Source organism: Pelecanus crispus, chromosome 9, assembly GCF_030463565.1.
Source record: "Pelecanus crispus isolate bPelCri1 chromosome 9, bPelCri1.pri, whole genome shotgun sequence".
NCBI classification, from domain to species: domain Eukaryota; kingdom Metazoa; phylum Chordata; class Aves; order Pelecaniformes; family Pelecanidae; genus Pelecanus; species Pelecanus crispus.
This window is the reverse complement of record NC_134651.1, coordinates 12,205,995-12,213,751: the sequence shown is the minus strand read 5'-3', so window position 1 is coordinate 12,213,751 and position 7,757 is coordinate 12,205,995.

Sequence of the window (7,757 nt, the reverse complement as noted above, 5' to 3'; positions counted from 1 at the left end):
GCGCAGACACTAGGAATCCTCCATCCTTCCCTGTGCTGATGGCTGCTCCCTCTTGTCCAGCTGACCTCATCCTCTCCAGAGGGCAGGAGAGCAGGAGGAAGGTCTCTGGGGGACCCTCGGCATTGTGTGGCTCCTGTTCATGGTGCATGGGGAGCCCCTGTGCTAGTGGGGAGCCCCAGAAGGAGTGGTAGGGGATGCCTGGGGGTGGTGGGGCATGGAGGGCCCCCATGTAGTGCCACGCTGCGTGTGATCCAGGAAGAGACCTGGGAGGAAGCAGCGAGCACCGTGCTTCGGCGCAGATGGAGACCTGGAGAGGCTCTTGTGTCCCTTTCCTAAGAATGCAGTGTGAGTGGGGCAGCTGGGGGACATGAAAGTTCAACCCTATTACCCCCTGGAGAATCCACAGAGACCTCAGACTGTAAATCCGCAGGGATGGCATCTTTGCACAGGTACTTTCTTGCCCAGGGGGAGGCCTCAAGGTGAGGGGGGCTCTGCCTCTCCCTGCATGCCAGCCAGGTGTCAGGCAGGGGTGGGGGTCCTCCCACACACTTTGGGTGTGCTCTCTGGCCCCCTTTCCTTTGCTGCAGGCAGAGCAAGCTCCCAGCCCTGGTCTTTCAGGGAGCTGTAAACCAGCACCCCTCTTTCATGACTTGGGGCAGGGGGGTGCAAGGGGTGACGCAGCTTGTGCCCAAGGCTGGAGACCTGGATGCTCGTCTGGTGCAGGATCCATGGGCAACACTGAGGAGGAGAACCCATAGCAAGTGTGAGCCACCTGCTCCCCGGCTGGCAGCCTGGGCACTGCCAGCCCCCGGATCCGCTGGCAGGGAAGGGATGTGGCTTCAAACTGCCTGGCTGGGGTGGCAGGGAGCGTGGTCCTGCATGGGGCCCCGAAGGCAGCATGAGGGATCAGAGTGGTTCCCAGCTGCTGTGGGGTGCACCCACCCCACAGGGATGGATGCAGGGGTGGGTGCAGAGCAAGCAGCCCGGACTCCTGGTGAGCCAAACCCCAGCCAGTGCAGGGGCTAGCTCCCTATCCTGGGGCAAATCCCCCTTAGCCCTGCTTATCCCCCCGCCAAGGCGAGGACACGCTGCTTCCCTGGGGACACCCCCCAGCGTAAAGGCCCGTCCCCAGGACAGACTGTGGGAGCCAGGCTGCAGCTCTGGGGCAATGTCCTGGGGGGGGTGAGCAGCGGGCAGGAGCGGGGCTGTGGGGCTCTGCCGTGGGAAGGGGCAAGTGTGGGTGCGCCTGCCCCCAAGCAGGCACTGGAGCTGCTGCTCACTGCCCCTGTGCTGCACCATGGGGTGGCCGTGGGGCACCCTACAGAGCAGGCTGGTCCCCAGTGAGTGCTGGGGGCTGCGTTGGGCTGCGGGGAGCCCCACTGGGCTGTTAGCCATGGCCTTTGGCTCTTGAGGCTTCTCTGGCATCCCCCAGCTTGGCAGGGGTAGGGCCGAAAGAGGGATGAAGGCAGGCGCGAGGCACGGAGGCGTCAGTGCCTGTGGGAGGTGATGGGACACCTCACCCGGCGGTGGGAGCAGTCCCTGTCCTAACCGTGCGCCCGTCGGTACTGCTCCTCTCCTGGGGCAGAGCGGGTGGCACGTCCTGTCCTTGGTGGCCCACCAGCCTACCTGGCCTGAGCTGGCCCTCGGTGGCTCTGCCGGGGTCCCCGGCTGACACGGTGGCCCAAGCCCGCGTCCTCCCCGCTCGGCAGCCGGCGCCGCGCAGCCCCGTGCAGTCCGGAGCAATCTGGCTGTATTGCAGCACCATCTAGTGCTGCGGGATGGGGAAGCCCGGCACCCCCGCGCTCCCCACGAGAGCTCTGGCAACACCGTGGGGACAGGCCACGGCCATCCCGTGTCCGTGGGTTGTGCCGCCAAGGCCACCCTGCCAGGAAACCCGAACAGGCTGTTGGTGATGGGGATGAATGGGTACACAGCGTGTCCGCTGGCCTGGGGCAGCTGGAACTGTGTCCCCCTGCACCCCTACTCTGTGCCAGGGAGTTTCCTGCAAGGATCCTGGGAAGCATCGAGGGGCGCAGACATTCCCAGTTCCTGAGCCAAATGTATCTGGCCTCAGGTGCTGGTTTTGCCAACTCCTCCTGTGGAAAGCAGGCCCCTGCACCCTCCTCTGATCACTTCCGCTTCTCTGTCAGCCAGATGACCCTGGCTTCTTAAGTCCCTTGCCATCAGGGTCTTCGCATCACTCCTGTGGCTTCTTCCTGCATCCCCAGCAGTTTCTTGGCATCCACCCTCCGCAGCCAGCATGAGTGCGATCCCTTCCCACAACTTGTCACTGTTCCCCTTTTGCACATCCAGGGCAATGTGAGCCCTTTCCAGCCCAGCTTTTTGGACACCAGGAGAGCTTTCCACAGCACCACCCTGCCATGAGCTCCTCACCTTGCTCTGTGTCCCCAGCTCACTCCCTTTCAGTTCATCACCCCTCTGGGTGCCTGCCATGCTCCCCACCCTGCCCAGCTCCTGGGTGCTGGGAGACCAGGCAGGATTTTGGCACAGAGAGGGTGGTGTGGGCAGGATTTTGGCACAGAGCTGGATCCCGTAGGAATGGGATGCTCTGCAAGAGGGGCTGTGGCGATGGCTGGCCCCACTCTCCTCCTGTGGTGGGGGATGCCAGTGGGGAAAGCCACCGTGGATGCGGATGTCACGCATGCAGTGTGGTGAGGCGGGTGCCAAGCCTGAACAGGGCTCACACCCAGGTCCTGTGGCACTGAGGGCTGGTGGCTGGGGGCTCCCTAGGGCAGGAGGAGTTGGGCACCTTGGACTGCAAAGGGGCCCTTTGGGTCCTGCCCTGGCTGCCCTCCTGTCTTTGGGGATGGATGGGACCGCACCAAAGTCACCTGGCAACCCCGAGGTCCCTGTGTCCGAGCAGCTTGACGCCTAGCTTGGGCTCTGCCCGCACTTGTCCTGGTGACTCAGGAGCTGGATTTCTGCCCCCAAAAGGGGACAGAGGGACCCGAACCTTCCCAGCCCCCCTGTCCCCCTCCCAGTGCTGCTGGGGAGGATGGAGCCGGGTAAGGCGGGACGAGATGGCGCTGACCCGGCAGGCTGCCCGCCGCTGTCACGCGCTGCCTGCGCTCGCAGGAAGGTAAGAGTAGCAAAGCAGGCACCGAACGTAACGTGGCCCTGGGCTGTTTGTGCGCCTTTTGTTCGCCGGTAACCTTCATGAAACAGCTAATTAACCGCATTAGGACGGCTCTGCTTCCCCGCCTGAGCGTTATTGGGCAGGGCAGATCTGGGGCACCGTGCCAGTGGGAACCCCAGTCGGCTTTGCTGGGTGGTCAGGCAGCTGAGAGCCCCTGCGGCGGCCGGGGAAGGTTCCCTGGGCAGCAGCCAGGGTAGGTAACACCCCATGGGGTGCTGGCGATGGGCAGTGAGGGTGAGAGCCCAGTGCTTGCTGTGGGGGGAAGGAACTGGCCCTGTCCTCTATCCCCCTGTCACAGCTTGCAGGCGAGAGCCTGATGCACCCGGGGTTACGTTCCTGCTTCACAGCCAGCCCCCCGTCCCATTGGAGGGTGTTTTTCATTGCCGTAAGCCATGCCTGCACCTCAGGGAGCCTCTACAGATGGCTGGAGAGGGGGTGGGTGCGACGGACCCCAAAACCAAGCAGAGAGCTCCCCTATAGTGTGTTGTGCATCACCCTCCTCCTGTGCTGCCTTGCTGCTTTTAACCAGCAGCTCTGCAACATCCTGGCTTGGAGGGCTCCCAGACAAAGATGTGGCTGAAGGGCAGTGAGGATGAAGTTTTCTTTTTACAAGTTTCAACCCAAATCTCTCTGTGCCAGCCCCCCAGGCTGTGCATGGCCCCAGCTCTCACCTGCTTCTCCCTCCCTCCTTCCTCCACTTCCCAATGTGCCTCTGTGGCCGCTGGCCGCGTGTCCGGGCTCTGCCAGGTTTCTGCAGGCTGCCGGGGGTGGCTCGCAGCCCTCCCAACGTGGGGGGCAAGCCCCTTGCAGCAGCCGTGTGGTGGGGGGCAGCCTCCTGAGCACATTCCTTGCCCCAAGGCTCTTGCAGAAACAAATGCCCTCTGCGTGCTGGCGGCTGGAAGGCACTCGCACCCGCCACAGGAGCTCCCAAGGCCAAAACACCCCGGCTGTGAACAATGAGCCAGGGAAAGCTGCGGCTGTCGGCTGGGATTCACCCATGGTGGCTGCTGCTGCTGCTGAATCCGGCCGGTTCCCTTTCCTGGGCACTGCTCAGCAGCAGCTCCAGATGAGCCGGGGTTTTTGCAAGCAGCTGGGCTCTGAGAAGGGCCCTGCATGGCAAGAGGCTCCTCTCCTGGCCCAGCCAGGTCCCACCCCCCCAAAAACTGCCTGTCTTGCTACCATGGAGCCCTCCCCTGGTGCAGAGCCCAGTGTGTGGACCAGGCTGGGGGAGGTTTCCCTGCCCCGCAGATGCCTGCCAGGGCTGTGAGTTTCCAGGTGGGAACATTTTTGGTAAATGAAAGGTGGAATCACTGTGTTGCTCCCCGCTCCCCCTGCTCCCCCCTCCCACCTTTGCGCAGAGGGTAGTGAGGGGCTGCCCTTGGGCCACGGCCAGAACCACCGTGGGCACGTGGATGGGTGGTAGCAGAGGTCTAGTGGTAGCAGACAGACAGACACACACCCCCAGACCTCCTGCTCCGCTCTTGCCTTTTCCAGCCCCACTTTTCCCTTTGCTGCCCCAGTGGCTACGTGCCAGGGAACCGGCTGCTGCCCGCACCACGCACAGGCCCCGGGAATGGGACGTGCTGAGGGCAGCGCGTTGGCGGTGTCTCCTGCCCCTTCTCCCAGGGCTCCCAAATCCCTGTCAGCCCCACAGGGAGGGGACCCGCAGCTCCTCCGGCCTCAGCCAAGCACAGGCTCCTGCTCCGAGCGCCCTTCACCTGCATTTTGGGTGGTGTCTGGTCAGGCCACGCTGTTTCCCCCTGCCCTACCGGGGCCTTTCTGCTGGCTGGATCCGGCCCGCTGCTCTCCCCCGGCCCCGGCGTTCGCTCCATCGGTTCTTTAGGGGAGGCTGAGCTCCGCGCTGGGGGGGACGGGGGGGAACTGGGGGCCTGGGGGTGGCTGGTCCGGGGCCGGAGCGGGTGAGCTGCCGGCTATTTCCCACGGAGCCACTTGAGGGCGGCCATGGCCCGCCGCAGAGCCGCCGCCGCGGGGCCGGCCGGCTCCAACTGGGCGAACTGGGGCAGCCGGGGCCAGGCGGAGCCGGGCAAGGAGGGAAGGGGCTCCGGGAGGGTCCCCTCGGGCCCTCTCAGGACCCGCGTCCCTCCAGAGCCCTCTCCCAGGGCAGCTCATCCCGCGGGAGCCGATGCCACGCGTGTCAGTGGCCGCCTACCCCCCCGTGGAGGCCTCCAGCGTGGGGGGCTCTGCAGGGAGGGCAGCCCCGCAGGCGCCTGCCTCGCCCATGAGGTTAAGTGGGTGCGAGAATTCAAAGCTTGTTTGCCATTAAAGAAAAAGGCATCCTGGTTAGATCCAGTCCCGCTGGGAGCATCCCTCTGCTAGGGAGCGTGCATCTGGCAGAGCGTCTGTCCTGGAACACAGAGCTACCTGCTCTGAGGGCCCTCGACCTTTTATATTTTTCCTTTTTGGGTACCTTTTGTCTCTCCTCTTTGATGGAGATACCACCATCACTGGGTGTCGTTCACGCTGGGTGCAGAAGGCAGTTTCGGCTGGTCTCTGTGTAAAGGCTGGCCTAGGATGGGTCATGCTGCAGACAAGACTCTGCCCTGCGAGTCCAGCAGGCTGAAATCCACCAGTGAGGTCTCGGGAGAAAGCTGCTACAACAGGTAACACTCTTCTCATGGGGACTAACCGTCCAACTTCAATTTGCCTAAAAAACCCCTATGCTGTATCCCTCCCACATACACCCAGTGGCTGAACTCAGGATCTGAAATGATGCGTCTCATTTTGTTTAGGTTGGAAAAGACCTTTAAGATCATCAAGTCCAACCATTAGCCTAACACTACCAAGTCCACCAATCAACCAATTAAGGGTAGAGTAATAATTAATTTCATGTTTCCTGGCTTGGTGGCTGGATTATTTAATGAAAGCAAAAACTAGGAATCATTAAGATTGAAAAGGATCTCTAAGATCATCAGTCCAACCATCAACCCACCACCACCATGCCCACTAAACCATGTCTCGAAGTGCCACGTCTACCCGTTTTTTGAACACCTCCAGGGATGGTGACTCCACCACCTCTCTGGGCAGCCTGTTCCAATGCTTGACCACTCCTTCCATGAAGAAATTTTTCCTAATATACAACCTAAACCTCCCCTGGCACAGCTTGAGCCAATTTCCTCCGTCCTATCACTAACTTCTTGGGAGAAGAGACCAACACCCACCTCACTACAACCTCCTTTCAGGTAGTTGTAGAGAGCAATAAGGTCTCCCCTCAGCCTCCTCTTCTCCAGACTAAACAACCCCAGTTCCCTCAGCTGTTCCTCTTAAGACCTGTGCTCCAGACCCTTCACCAGCTTCGTTGCCCTTCTCTGGACACACTGCAGCATCCCAATGTCCTTCGTGCACAACCAAAATTGGACACAGGTGCAAGGTGCACCTCACCAGTGGCGAGTACAGGGGGACAATCACCTCCCTGCTCCTGCTGGCCACACTATTCCTGATACAAGCCAGGATGCTGTTGGCTGCCTTGGCCACTTGGGCACACTGCTGGCTCATGTTCAGCAGGCTGTCAACCAACACCCCCAGGTCCTTTTTGGCCAGGCAGCTTTCCAGCCACTCTTCCCCAAGCCTGTAGCGTTGCATGGGGTTGTTGTGACCCAAGTGCAGGACCCGGCACTTGGCCTTGTTGAACCTCATACAGTTGGCCTCGGCCCATCGATCCAGCCTGTCCAGGTCCCTCTGCAGGATTTGCCTGTGACTCTCCTGAGATTCTCAAGCCCAGCCACGGGACAGGCTGACCAAGGTGTCGAGCTTTATAAAACGCTGTCTGTGATGTTTAAGAGCAGAAGCTGGAGATGCCCCCTCCCCAAGATTTACACATGCCAGAGCTAAATTATAAATGACCGGGGAAAGAGTAGCGGTAGGGCTCGAGAAGACTGTTGTTGCAAAATTGCCGCCGTGTGTCATTAAACCACGTACGTGTGGGGATTGTTGGTGTCGGCAACCGCAGCCACAGCTGTGCTCCAGGGAGCTCAGCCCGGCACAGGGCTGATGCTGGTGGGCTCAGGGGAACATAGGTTTTCCAGAGGCGTTTGAGCATCCCTGGGAACTTAGAAAAGCGGAACGCTGTGCAGCGCTGCTCAAGAAACCGGTGACTGGGCAAACTGCCCCAAGGGATTAACAGACAGAAATGAGGCCAAGGAGAAACCTTGGTCAGAGCAGTCAGGAAACTTTTCCTACGTGGTCAGCTGGAGGAAATTTAACAAGGATATGAGGGCTGTAGAAGCAGCAGGGCTGTGGAAAGCCCTGTTCTGTTGCTGGCTTGAGCAATAGGAATTTGTGCCTGCTGTGAGGCATTTTTATAACGGAAAGGAAAACGCACAGAACTAACATTTCTTCCCTTCTTTGGACGGTAGGAATGTTTTAATTGAGAAATTTGTTTTAATTACATTAGGTGATATCACAGTCTATTTTACAAGTTCAGGGTAAGAGGATGTGTGGACCAGTTACACAGAAATCCAGTGAAAGGATAAAAACCTACAACATGAGAAAAATGAAAAGGTTAACTTAATCCCCCAATAATGAAACGCATTGAGAGTTTGGTGTGAGTGGAAATGGGAGATTATACCAGGATCCAGAGAAG